The sequence below is a fragment of the Dinoponera quadriceps genome, unplaced genomic scaffold (genome assembly GCF_001313825.1).
Source record: "Dinoponera quadriceps isolate SergipeBrazil2010 unplaced genomic scaffold, ASM131382v1 scaffold1395, whole genome shotgun sequence".
NCBI classification, from domain to species: Eukaryota; Metazoa; Arthropoda; class Insecta; order Hymenoptera; family Formicidae; genus Dinoponera; species Dinoponera quadriceps.
Window position 1 is genome coordinate 1,200,198 of NW_014556488.1, and position 14,719 is coordinate 1,214,916.

The window sequence follows — 14,719 nt, forward strand, 5'->3', positions numbered from 1 at the left end:
AATGCGAAGTGCATTTTGCGTGATGCATTGCACGCGACGCTAAAAACGCGAGTAAATCGTCGTCTGCGCCGTGTCTCGCAGTTGCACCGTTACAAGTGTTTCGTGCATTGTTCGTGTTGCGCGTGTACGTATGTATGTATAGAGTAATTCCCCTAAACCACATACTAAAATAACAACACCGTCGGGACGTAATAGACCGTGTTTTTTTTTTTTTTCACGAGGAAGAGCGTTGTCGTATCCGGAAAAATGTAATTTCGTTCGCCATGCAACTCAAGTACAAAAGCGGTTTTGCGGCGAAGAGAACGAGATCTCTTGACACGACGAGCAGATCTTTTCGCGGATGCAAACAGCGTCAACAATTTGCGTTCGCAGGTGTCTGTGACATGATTACACCCGATTCGAAATTCGAGCCTTATGTTGAACCTTTAATATCACAACGCAATAGCTAAGACGACAAAATTGCAGGTTCAAATGTAACGATGTAACATCCATTTTAACCAAGATGATGTCTTAACTTTCCGTTGTTTTCGCTGTTTTTAAACTCGGGTATTGGAATAAAAGATTTTAGATTAAATTTCGAAGGAAGACCAAGAGACTCCATTTCGACTCTCACGGCGATGACATACGGTCGTTTAAAGTGACGTTTCTCCGCGGAAGACTCTTCTCATCGAGCCCGATCATTTCTGTGAGGACCGTTCCTCCCCGTCACGGGACGTCGATATCTTCAACTGGCCGGAAAAGAAATTGCTCGATAGAGGCACGGTATAGCGGCGGATACATATACCGTATATCTATATATACCATAATCGTAAATTCTGGTAAGGCGTAACCGGGTGAACGCGTATGAATTGCGATGTTTCGCTCGGCGTGAAATATTCAAGAGCCACAAACATCGCGGGCACGTGCGAAGTGCACGGTAAAGTCAACTTCTTGCCCTCTCTTTCTTCTTGCGCGCGTTTCACGCCTCGGCACTTGCGGACGATACAATGATACACGCGAGAACGCGCGTAACGTTCGCGCCCGCATAATTCGACGATCCAACTTGTTTCATCGACGTGCGATTCCCGCGCAACGTTCACGTCTTCTACTGCGTGCACACTTGCAGCTATTTCCATATGCATTTCTGTATGCATGCGCTTATCATCCCGCTAATAATTTCAGCGGCTGAAGTAAGCGAAGCGATGTGCGTCGCGTGCCTGACGACGGGCGTCGTCGCTCTCCTGCGTCAGCTTACGTAAGAATCCGCGAAGAATTTTGCAATTAAATAAGGCATGCCTCGCGCACGCTTCGCAAAGTCGACGATGCACACGCGCACACACACACACACGCACGTGTACACGGAACATGCTTAGGGAGCATTAATGTCTCGTAAAACGTGCATTTCCAGGCTCCGCGGACACGCGAGCCTAGCATGCGAATCGATGTTAACCCGGGCATTTTCTACGTCGGACCCTCGACTGTTTCTTCGAGCGGCGTCGAAACGATATCCTAGCGAACATCGTCGATGAGGAGAGGAGGCTTCCTCGAGTACTCTCCTCGGAGTTGCTCGATCATACGCGCGCCCCTTCTGTTTCCAACGTTCGTCGTACTGCGTTCGTCGTACTGCGTACGTGTGGTCCGCGGCAGAAAAATCGCGACATTTTTGCCTCACTGACCTTTGAAAGGCATTCGCGAAATATGCAAGAGAAAAATTTATCTTCCACACAGAGGAAAGGATCTCTATAAATTTAATAACATTTTTTTAATTCAAACAGATTTGCCTTTTGAAATGGAGCAAACAAACGAATGTTGGATTTGACAATAAAAAAACAGAACTGTTTAGTTTTTCAAACAATGTAAATATCTTTATACGCCAAATAATATATTTCTTTTGTATTTTCATGCAAACACATATTGCACTGGTTGTCTGAGGCAATAAATTATTTGAAAGGAGCAATACTATGTTAGAAAAATGTTAAAGAATTTCTTTATTTCAGTAGAATAATATTTAATATATAATGAAACAAATTTTTCTTTATTGAAAATTCGATATTATTTTTTCTAAATAATATTGTTGTTTTCCGTTAAACAACATGTTTTACTGTAGTGAAATAACAATATTTTCATTCAAACAAAATGATATTTGATATTAAATTATGTTGTTTATGTTAAGCAAACCCAAGTCAAACAAGCATCTGCATTAAGAAGAAAGTACATGAAAATTTTATTTGTAGAAGATATAAGGTTTATTTCACAGGAATAAGGATTATTTCTGTGAGATACACCTTATACCCCACAAATAAATTTTTAAGTACTTTTTCTCAATGTACTAAACCCAGAGAAACCTTTCCCTTCATGAAAGAGTTACTGAAAAATGTACCCTTCCGTCGTATAAGGATGCGTTGCAAAATTCAATGAGGAAAATAAGCGTTGCGATCTTTCCGCCGCTGATTGTACGTTTGACGGACCGATTTCACCTGAGCATTCTCACGATTTTGTCGCCGCAGGTGAGCGCGTCGTTTCGCTCTCCCACCGATTCCTCGAAGACCTCCGGCGGGGACAAATACCGGCTGCTATCGATTATAAAATTGTCCCGGCAATTTTCCTCAATGGATGTCCGCTTATTCGTTGTAGAAGTGACCAAAATTCGCGGGTGAGAAGAAGAGAGAGACAGAGAGAGAGAAAGAGAAACGCAAAACGACGTGGAAATTATCACGATCGCTCTGAATGAAAGCACGGGAGGGCGAGCGTTTTATGGACTTCATCTTTTGCCTTATACAGCTCTCGCGGCCTTTCTCTCTTATAATTGCGATAAGTGTGCGCGCTTCTTAAGTGCGCGGAAAATTGCTGGCCGGAAAACGCATCGATTCGCGCTCTCGTTAAAAGCTTCCGTACGAAGGTGCAATCGTACAAGGTGATTCTGTCACACGATTGGGTATCCCGCTCACGAGCGCGGATCATCATTCTCCTTCACACTCTCGGGGAGGCTGGATATATAAGCGAAAAATGAAACACGATTTTCCCGTGCGAATTACTTCGATCGCGGTGTAAAGTAGCTCTTCCCTTCTAATGGAAGAGGAAAGTGCCGCGTGTCGACGCGTATAACGACATCCTCTTCGGATAATGGCCGAACCACAAGAGAGAGAGAGAGAGAGAGTTTCCAGCCGAAATCGCACGGATTACGAAGCATCCGGAATTCTGAATAGCGCCGGTCGCATCACCGATATTGAATGCTCGACCTTTATCGCGCCGTTTATCAGAAATTTTCAGCCGAAGCTGAATTAACCGTCTCGTGAAATATTTCGATATTGGAGCCAGCATGGCAGATATGACCCGGCTTTCTGTTTCTTTTTTCTCATTTGTGCTAGTTAGAACGGCGCGAGTTTATGGGTATTTTCATGTACGTTATTTTATATCGCGCATGATGTTCTCGTTAACGTACGCGCTTGCGACGCGATGAGTCGTATTATGATAAATACGATTTGCTCGTTCGCGAGCCGAGCTGATGATAGGAAGCTGCCATCGTTGGCGTTCGAGTACGCCCTAAAATAAACGACGCGTCGTAACTCGACGGTCGTGACGAAAATTCCCAAATTCGCGCACGGGCGGAGCCACGGGCTTGTCAAACCAAGACTCGAATTCCGCAATTAATCATCGACGATCCGAGGCGAGATCCGCGAGTGAATGCCCCCGCTCCCTCCTCCTTGGGTGCGAGGTAGTAATTAAGAGAGATTCGCAATTTTCCCGATTTCATTAATCAAACAGCGCGAACAAAACCGATCCCCGTATTGCGTGAAATCAAAGAGCACGGCGTAAAGCTGCGTAACAAGTTGAATTCAATTTATTTGGCGTAAATTAACGAAACGCGAACAGTTCTGCAAAAGCGAGTTAAATTACGGCCGCCTCCTCCCTCCTGCCGAGATAGCAGGCGGAATAGTTAGCCCGTGTAATGCACATTATAATGCATTCACGTCGCAAGTTATGCTTATGAGTCGCGATTGAGGCCCTTGTGCACCGTATGAAAATTCAATCGATGCGAGATAACCGAGCGGTCGGCCGAGAGGAGGAGGTGGGACGAAAGGATCGCCTTATTAATTCACACAATAGCTGAACCTTAAAAGGAACGCACTGCTAAGAGGAAATCGTTATCGCCCCAATTGCCCCCCGACGTTGTTGCGCTAAACTGATAAGGTTCTGAGTCCGAGATATCCTTCTTCGCTGGGAATTTTTTGATTAGCTGCAGTTTGGTGCGCGCGCATATATGATACGCACGCATGCACGCGCATGTAAGGACGAGCGGCGGTGGATTTAATTATCTCTAACAAAGAAAGCGAATTAGCCGCCGGTTGTCGGGAAAGACTTCGCGCACGGAATACACGGCGCTTGTACGCCGTACGGCGATATCAAGCCGCGCTGAATTGGCCGGAATGACGGATATATAGCGCGTATACGCCACACGTGTACGTACACCGCCACGTGAGATATTAATGCAATTAGCCGCGATATCGCCCAGCCACGCAGCCTTTAGCGTCTACGGTAAATCTGATTTTCAACTTATACGCCTTCGTAACGATTCGCGCTATATAAGTATGAATTCGCAACCTTACGACCTAGAACCAGATTTCACTGTAGCTCCCAGCCAGCCGTCGCTTATGTTTCTCGCCTACTCCACTCGGCCCACGAAGACAACGCCTTTCGCCTTTCACACCGCGTGCTCGCGACGATCGCAATATTCAGGTAGAAATTTCAGCCTTACACTGAGAAGGTATACTTTGAAAGGTTTTCTATTCTACTCCCTTTGGCGCTACAAATGGGAAGTTATTCCCGTTTTCTCCACTTAAAGACTCGAGCCGGTATCATAATCAGATGTTATATTTAAAACCGTCTCAAGTTCATCCTCGGATGCTTATTACGTTTCATTTCATTGGCTACAAAGCATCTGAAGATGAACTTAAGACGGTCTTAAATACGAGATCCGATTATGAATATCGGTATTAATGTAGAACTAAGTAGACTTAATATAGGATTAAAATTTCGACTTGAGTTCGACCTTATATTAAATTTAATATTAAGTCTACTTAATTCTACATTGAGTCTTCGAGCGGAGAAAACGGAAATAACTTACAATTTGTAGCATCAAAGCAGCAAAACAGAGAAGATCTTTGAAGACTTAATGTAGAAAATAAAATTTCGGACTCTGATAGCTTTGAGCTGAAAAAGCGAGCGCAAAAGAACGCGCGGCTTGAATAGATCGAGGTCGTTAACGAGTCTGAAAATACCGAATGAATCTCGGCGTTTCGCTACTCGGCGATAATTGCGCGTTTACTCCAATATCGTAATTTGGTCTTCGCTTTAATACAGCGCGGAGGAAAATATTCCGATCCACCTGTCGCCTGGAACACACTGCGAAACGTTCCGCGAAACTATCAGCGAGACTTATTGCGAGTCGCACCGATACGGAAATCGCGAATTCCGCTGATACGCGCGCTCGTAACAAGCGTCTCCATCTGAACGTACCCGCGCGTAATGTTTCACGGAAATTGCATGTTATACACGGGAACGTGCACGCGTCAGAAATGCCAAACGTACACGCTCGTGGCCCAATTTGCGCGGAAATATGAAGTAAAAAAAAAAAAATAAAAGAGAGGGATAACGCAACAACAGCGGCTCGCACGTGGCAGTCCGTCTCGCCAGCCGTTATTGTCGGATATCGTCGAAGGGGAGGTACCTTGTGAAAAAAGCAGAAAAATTACAAGAGGAAGAAGGGCGGTAGGACGCGGCCGGTCAGTTGAGCACCAATTCGACGTCATCCCCGAGGCAACCGGCATAGAAACACACAGAGGAGGACCTCGCACAGTCACCTCGCGGCGTGAAAGTGGAGAGAGGCCTTCCGGTGCAAGCGGGAATCTTCATTTGCCTCGAACTCCCACAAAGCGCAGTATATTACCTCGCGAACCAGCATTACCCGCGCCTGGGAAACTCGGGCGCCGAATCAGAAGGGAGAGAAACGCGGCGCGTTTTATTACGCTTCGTACTTCTTCTTTTCCGGTGTAAGGAGATCGGTAAATATGTACCTCGTCGGTGGGAGGAGGATTGCCACGCTATTACCTCGATGAACTTCCGAACGTGTGCGATCATTGACGACGTTATAAGTCGTTAGTTGTGCATATTAATGAAATACATCCCAACTGATGTATTTCACTGATATTCACGCACTAAATCTCATATTCTATATTACAGCATCATTATGAAAAGTGAATTCAGGATGTCTTTTCATAACCATGCGTTATTAAATGTAATATATCAATCTGGTTATTAATTTTCATAACTTGCTTATGTGAAAAAACTTCACAACCAAATTATAAAGTTTTTCTAACAATGAAGGTTTAACATGGGGCCAAAATTTCCGACTTTGGATATCAAATAGGAAAATTCTTCTGAGAATTATTGAAAAATAAATCCTCGATACGGGCGCGTTGGGAAATCCATTAAAAAAAAAAAAAAGATATCGTTACCTTCCTCCCACTGACTGTGTATGTGTGTGTGCATGTGTACACGCGGCGCGCAACTTTTGTCTTTCACTGAAACGGTAGTGGCAACGATTGCGGCAGTGCGTATTGTAGGAACGAGCAACATATCGGTTCGTCCGGGCCGTAAATAATGAAGAATAAATGTATCGCGTTAATTCCGCGCGTCGCTTTAAATTCGGCTCACTTCTGCGCCGTACGCGTGTGTAACATCCCTTTGTAAATTTGATTAGACCGCGCCCGCGCGTACCTCTCTCGCTACGCTCTGCGCGCGAATTAATACGATGCATTCGCGAGGCAATTTATTAAGGCGCCGCAACTCGATAAGCTCGTTGTCATCGATAATGCGGAATTCGTCGATGAAACCGGCTGTGTGCCGGTCCGGACTGTGTCCATCGATTTCATTCAAATATCTCGCAGTGAAATCTATTTTGCGCCGTTCCGAAGGATCGTGGTGGGCGAGCGCGCGCGTTTTTTTTCCGTGGAAGAATTTAATCAAAGAAAGAAAAAAAGAGGAAGAATTTCCACGGGTTATCCGTGGAGAATTGGTTTTTCAGATCGCCTGCTGTCACTTACAGAACGAAGTTTTGACTTTCCCGGCAGCTACAGTTGAACGAATCATTATTTCGAGATAGAGAGAGAGGGAGAGAAAGAAAGATACATCGTCCACATATCAAACCCTTCGCTGATTAACGAGCGCTCGGAGTTCCTCCGCCTCCGCGAGAACCAGAATTAACCGGGACGCGGGCAATTCGGGCGGCCGTTCTTTTTCAAAATCGACCTTCCTAGCGCACCCGAGCGATAATTAGCGGCTCGTAAACCCGAGAGATGAATGTTACCGCGAGACCGCGGTATCGCGTAGTAACGGCTGTTACCGCGCCATTCGTCATGTACAACAACAGCAGCGGCAGCTTCTACGGTTACTGCATTGACCTGCTGGAAGCGATGAGCCGGATCTCCGGGTTCGACTACGACCTCGCGGAATCCACCGACAAGAAATTCGGCTACTTAACCGACTCGGGCGAGTGGAACGGCATGATCGCGGACCTGCTGACCGACACCGCGGACTTCGCCGTGGGAGCGTTGTGGATCACGCATCTCCGTCAACAGGTACGCTTTCATCATTAAAATATTATTTTTAGTTTAGGAGATAATAAAAATAGAAATTAAAAACAGCATGCTAATCTTTCTTTCTGCAACCTCCTTTAAAGTAGAATTAATGTAGAAAATTTTTAATCTAAGCTTTGAATTACTACCCAAATTTGGTGTCACTTTTATATGCAGTTTAGATCAATTTGTAAGTTTTTCATCATATTTTCATTATTTTGAGTTATAAGCAATACATTCTTAAATCTGGATTTTTTTTCAGCCTTTTGCTCTAAGTAAACAAATTTAACGTAATTTCTGAGAAAAAAATGTTCCCCGCGTTGCCAAAAATTATAACGCTTAAATCGTAGGAATTGCGATGTCTGTTAAGGCTGGAAACTCTCTTTGCCAGAAACTATGTATTGTAACTATGTTATGAAACTATGAAACATGAGAAGAAATTAGTCGGTTAACAGTTACTCAAGGTTTGACCAACGTTGGGCAGTGGTTAACCAACCAATTTATGCTGCACGGGAGAGCAAAGGGCTAAACGCTTACTATATCTGTTATAGATTCAGGCTAAGTTCGCCTTGAACGCTCTCGTGCTGAAAGCATCGCTCTATCTTCCTTCAGCATGTAATGAGAAATAAAGACAGAATGACGTTTTCAGCACGAAAGCATGCAAGATGAACTTGACTTCGGACTAACGCGTATCAACATGAAACAATCGACGATTTGACTCTTCGATCGGACGCAACGGGGGAGATTCGCGGCGCGGTTTTCGCGACTTGAGTTTTGATTTACCTCGCAAATTGGCGAAAGCTAACGTCCCACTCGTCCTCGTCGTTCCTTCTTCTCCTTCTTCCTCGTAAAAATTGTGTCGCCGTGTTCGACAGGCATCGCGTCTAAACTTCGCGCGAACAGCTCACCATCTGCATTCAAAACAGCAATACTTACACCGGGACTTATGGGCCAGCCATATAGTTCGCGTCGATCCTCGCCAGATGGCGTCACATACTTAAAATGCGCGCCAATTTGACTGCCGCTGAGTTGTGCGATTTTCGACCTTAAAGCACATATGCGTAAGGTCGAAAATCGTTGAAAACTCTAAATACCCAAGTATTATTGCTATTTGACAAATATTTCGTTAAATATTTTTTTCTCATCGAGAATGCGAGACAGCGGAATCTGATCGCAAAGATCGAGCCACGCCTCGCGCGCCGAATTTCTCTTTTGCCGACTTAGTAGTCAAGAATTTCGTTCCCCTGCAACAGGTAGTAGACTATACCATACCGTTCTACAAGGATAACGGCTTCACGATCATGATGCGAAGGCGCAGAGAGCCCTCAACGTTCCTGTTGTTCCTCACGATCCTCGAGCCCCAGGTCTGGCTGCACTTCGCCATCGCCTTTCTCGTCACGTCGATCCTGCTGCATCTGTTCGAGCATTTCTCGCCCTTCAGCTACAGCAACGCGCCGGAAAGATACACGGACGAGCCGGATCGGCGATTCGCCAGCCTACGAGAGTGCTTTTGGTTCTGCTTCACGTCACTCGCGCCCGAGAGTTGCGGTGCGCTACCTAAGAGCCTCTCCGGCAAAATGGCCGTTGCTGTCTGGTGGCTGTTCGTCTTCATCGTCGTGGCGGCTTACTCCGCGAACCTTGCCGCGTATCGAACTCTGTATCGATTGGAGCGCCATATCGAGACGATCGACGACCTCAGGAGGCAATATCAGGTTGACTACTCGACCATTGTTAATTCGTCGACGTACAGGTACTTCGAAAGCATGAAGAACAACGAGGAGCTTTTGTCCAGGTAAGCGAGACCATCCTGAGCCCTCTCGGATGTCACGATTTGCGATGACAGCAATCAGAGACCGATGCGAACCGCGAATCGGTACTGGGCGGTGAGTAGTTGCCGCTGACAAAGACGGGAGTAGCGAGTTTATCAAGCGAGTTCGACAAGCCGAAACGTCGTTTCCTCGGAACGTGTTCCTTCAAAATTGAGAGGCGTCTCCTTCCCATCTCGGCAGAATCGATATGTCGCGAGAGGAAGAACAGATGAACCGAGTTTGATGGGAGGATCGGAGAACGGGGGGAGGGGGGATTTGTTGTCCGCTGCGGGTAGAATTTACAAACACGGTCGAGTCGACATTTTCCGCGGATTCGTAGAAAATTTCCCGACGGAGAATTACGAGAGCATCCTGATAACGGACGACAATGGCGATTGTTGGGAGCTACAATATGCTAGTGAACTGGTATCGTTACCGTTCTCCTTTGATACACGTCGCAGCGTGTAATACGTCGCGAATATATTACCGAACTGCACAGAGCGAGCGAACGAACGAAGAGACAAACAAACAAACAAACGAGCGAGCGAGCGAACGACTGTTCGAACTCCGTTCATGCGAACCGAAGGCGCTCGTATTTCACGGCGACGGATTTCCCGCAGCGATCGAATTTAATTGATATGAAAACGTGTTTTAAAACGAGATCACCACTTTTACCATATATTCCCTGATAAAATTGAAACTTATTTCTAATATCTTTTTTTCCTAATTTCCTATATTTAATTTCTTCTTCCTTTTTCTTTTCATTGTGTCTCAGCCTTTATTCCTTCCATCGTGTCTGAAGTCTTAATGCTTATGTTTCTTTTTTTTCGCGTGCCATAGCCCTAATGGAGCATGCGCGCGCGATACAACCGATCCGCCGGCATAACGCGGTAGTTTGCGCACGATTGATCGAGTTACTCCGCGAGATGCGATTTAAATTGCCATGAAATGGGATACAAAGGCAGACCACCTTTCCGCTCTGACAAATTATTATTCGACGCGCGACGGCAGCCGGATTGCATTACGAATCGCCGCCACTGTAATAATGCCCGGCAATAATGATCGTTAAAAAACGCTAATCGTTGTGTCAGCAACGAAATTAATTAACTGTTTCGCGATCAAGCGAGCCGTAAACACGTCCAATTACGGGCGCAATCTCTCGTCCGATGTGTACTAACACTCGTGATACCGGCGGAGACTTTGTCAGGATACTCGCCGGTGTAATCCGCGTCAGCTCTTTCATTATTAAAGAAGATAACCGCCCTACGCATCTCGCCCATCTTCGGCCGTGCGCGCGAAAGCTATTATAACTTTGTGTGATTTATAAATGCTGTATTAACATAGCGTTACACAGAATCAGTGGCGTTTGACAACAATGTTTCCAACGGTAATCTCTCAGTGACTTTAAAAGGGTATCTTTAAGTATCCTCGTCTAGAGCGGATGAAAGTAGGTAATACTTTGTGAATTTGTTTAAAGTGAACTGTAAGGTTCTCGTAATTGATCTTCTTTGGGAATTACTTAATAAAATTCTGACTATATTTAATAACGTTTGAAAGCATGTAAGACTAGCAATATCAGCGACACGGTAATATTAAAATTAATTAATATTAATATTAAGAAAAAGAGTCTAAAATTTTCATTCGCGTGAACGTTCGCGCGCGCGCAATCTTGTACGTTTTTTCTCGTTCATGTTAATATTGACACATTTCGCAGAATTTTATCGTTTTTCGCATATTTTTGTTTTTTATGGAGATTAAACTTGAAGAAAAAATTGTTTCGATTTTCGCTCGAAAATTGCTCTAAATTTCAACCACATTATAGAACGGTAAATCTCCTCTGCGAAGATAGATTTAGGCCTGCTCCGTTCATACGCTTATAATTTCGTTAATTGTACAGATATTGCCAAAACATTTCAAGAACGTATTTTTTACACTTGAAACTTAACCCATTAGCTGTCAGGATTCCCATTTGAGGCTCAAAACAAAACATAATTTGAATATAATTATACTGTTACACAACTTTTTGTGCATATATATAACTTATCCGGCCAAAAATTTCAAAAAAAAAATTTGGCAGTTAATGGGTTAAGACGGAAAAGCGAAACGAGAAAATCGAAAATTTTGAGGTTTTACACGAGGATATCCTCTTAAGACGCTGATCTTCTCGACGTGATCGCTTGTTCCGCGGAGCGATACGCTCCCCTTCAACAAGATAAAAGCCAATCGATCGTCGGGATCGTCGTTTTCCAGCTCGTGAATTTCGGCGTAATCGCTCGAATGAATGTTTACAGTCTGTGGCGACGAATGATCCTGGACGAGAGCGTGCCGGGTTGGGAGAAGAACAAGCTCGCCGTATGGGAGTATCCGGTCGATGATAAGTACACGAAGATTTACAACGCGATGAAGAAGACGGGCTTTCTCATGGATAAGCGAGAAGCCGTGAGGAACGTACGGAGGATAAATCGCACTCGCGAATTCGCTTACATCGGCGAGGCGATACAGATTAAGTACCTCGAGCTGACGAACTGCGATCTCAAGCAAGTGGGCAAGGAATTCGGCGTGAGGCCCTTCGCCTTCGCCGTGAAGAAGGGCTCGCCGTTGAAGAGCAGGCTCAACGACGCGTACGTATCCTGGACATTTGTGAGATTCTAATTCACTTCTGATTCGTTTCTCCGATATCTCTTGTTCTCTCCCTCCCTTTTCATGTCATGTCAAATCGTACGATGTCTAAATACGTTTGACGTTTAGATACGCGTAATTGTTGGTAACATACAAACGATCATTGTTGTCCATCTCTCTTTCACACGTCCCGTGTTTTTCTTCCCTCACGTAGAATCACGCAGGTCATGTTGCGGGGGATATCGTCGGAATTGGAGAAGCAATGGTGGGATGAGAATCCGGCTAGGGCGCGGTGTCCGGTCAGTGACGAAATTGACCCGGGATTCACGCTCGACGACACGAGGGCGATATTTCTGCTTATTCCCGTAGGGATCTTTCTAGCTGGCATTACATTGTATCTGCAATACCGGCTGGTGTACCGTCGTTCAAAAGAGGCACGACGAGGAAAAACGACGAGCGCTTGTAAAAACGAGAGTGCCGGCGAGAGTGCCGCAGAAAATAACGGGCCAGCGAGGGTAAACAATATCGGAGCCGAGAATTCTCGCGCCAATATCGGCCGAGGCGATGTGTGCGATTTAGCATCCGTTTCGGGAGGCGCTCGTAAATACCGCCGAATATTCTCATCGCAGCCCCGCGAATTTCGTCGCGTCGACGAACGAGCGGGAAATTTAACTCGGGTTTCCGAACGGGCGTAACGTGCTGGCGCGATCGATATTTGACATCGATCTCGCCGATCTGACCGATTCCTCGATTTCCAGAGATCTCGATTTTACTGAAGACAGAATAACAATGATTGTTGCGACAATGTAGTAGCGTTGCAGCAAGTAGTTCGCCGCTGCACGCGATATCTGCGCTTTCGATGCGGGCAGACGAAGTCGGACGTTATTATTTTATTGCGAGGCTTCGAGTGGATTGTGTTTAAATTACACGTCTCGAGATTCCCAGTCCCATGCGCTCATGTGTGTCAAGGACATGCCGCGACTTTACTTAGTATCGCGCGCAATTATGACTTACTAGACCGCGGAATGTACTTTTCGACTATTTTTGCAAGCGGCCAATTTGCATACGGCGGTCGCTGATAACCGCTTTCGGTTGATGTAAGCTCGCGTGACGTACAAGAAAAAACTACAACCGATATCTCGGGCAGTAACTCTCCATCGCGACTGCGTCACCCAAATCAAGCGTTATCGAGATGCTCGAGTAATACGCGATATTCCCCCCCCCCCCCCCCCCCNCCCCCCCCCTCCCCCCTCAGTGACTTTATCCGCTCTTGAAGCAATTCGTCCGATCTATCAGCGAATTGCCGATGATTTTCCGGTCGTACGTGCGCGAAGCAGACCCTGCTGCTTTTGAATCGATAAAATATAAAAGGAAAGAAGAAGGAAAAATTTGCGATAGAAACACCGTGTCGGCTGCCCCGTGACAAAGTAATCCCAGCTCATAGTGTGCGTAGACTGAATATCTAAGCGATATGCGTTCCAACAGATTATAAATCACCGTCACATAAGGTGGATTCATCACGATGGCAGCTATATTAGCGGAAATGGAGTATATTGTGTAGACATTCTCTCGACCCGGTCCTAAACAAACGAAAAACCGCCGGCCGCGACTTATCGCGACAAAAAACGCTCTTCGTGTTACGGAATCTTCGCGTTTTGTGTATGTAAACCTCGCCGTCTGAAAGACACGTCGAAGCGACAGAATCAAAATATCGATCACCGGCTCGCCGGTGCTCGGCGAATCGACGGCTCATTCGCGTTCATCTCAGTCACTTACCGAGGATAATTATATATAATTATATATATGTAATTGAAGTGTTAAGTCGTGTCCACGTGTTTTTCTCTCCGTACAATCGTTTCTCTCGTCAAATATCTCTGTATTCCCGCAGCGTCACGCCTGAACAAGCGCTTGTGTGTGTGCGCGCATGTGTGTGTGTCGTACAGGAAGCGATCGCATGTTTCCATTAACCGAAATACATTCGGACGGCTGAGTGAAGGCCCTTCGTGAGGTGTGCACCGATTTTAGAAAAATACCGAATCAATGAAATGGAAGTGATCGATTGCGCGCGAGCAGCGCGTAAATGCAAATCCTCGAGCATTCGGCGGCGCGCACACAGGCACGCATACAGAGAAGGAGAGAGAGGAAGTCACTCTTTCGAGGTGTGTGCGAAATCGTTTACACCACGTCCGACTAGTTTGACTCGTGAGAATTCAATTTCTCGGCCCGATTCAGCGGCATTAATCTCGCGTGTCTGCGGCTCTTCGCGCTCTCACCGCGAATGAGTGGAACGAGTGGAGAGTTCGCGAACACAACAAACGAATCGCAACACGCAGAAAGTCTGCAATTTTACTCAAGTCACGTTAATCATATTTTCCTCCCTTCCGTACGTAGCAACGATACAGACAGAAGGAAAGGGAGAGATAGCGCGAGCGACTTATTTTTTTTTTACTTTATTACTTCGCTACGTATTTTATTATTTTCCCACGCTGCAAACGATTTTATTTCTCACGTGGGAGAAAAAAAAAACCCCTCTATACCTTTCTCGGGGTTATTGATGTATATATAAAAAAAATATTGATACGTATGAATTAAAAGTATCCCCGAGGCTGCGTCGGTATAGTTCGCGGGCAAAAATGGAATATACGCTCGTCGACGACGGGAAGTTACGAGATCCCGGCG

General features: G+C 45.6%; 1 pseudogene; it reads left to right on the forward strand.

Moving 5' to 3' along the window:
* Nucleotides 1-7,311: 7,311 nt before the first annotated feature.
* On the forward strand, nucleotides 7,312-12,542 carry LOC106747568 (annotated as a pseudogene).
* Nucleotides 12,543-14,719: the final 2,177 nt, after the last annotated feature.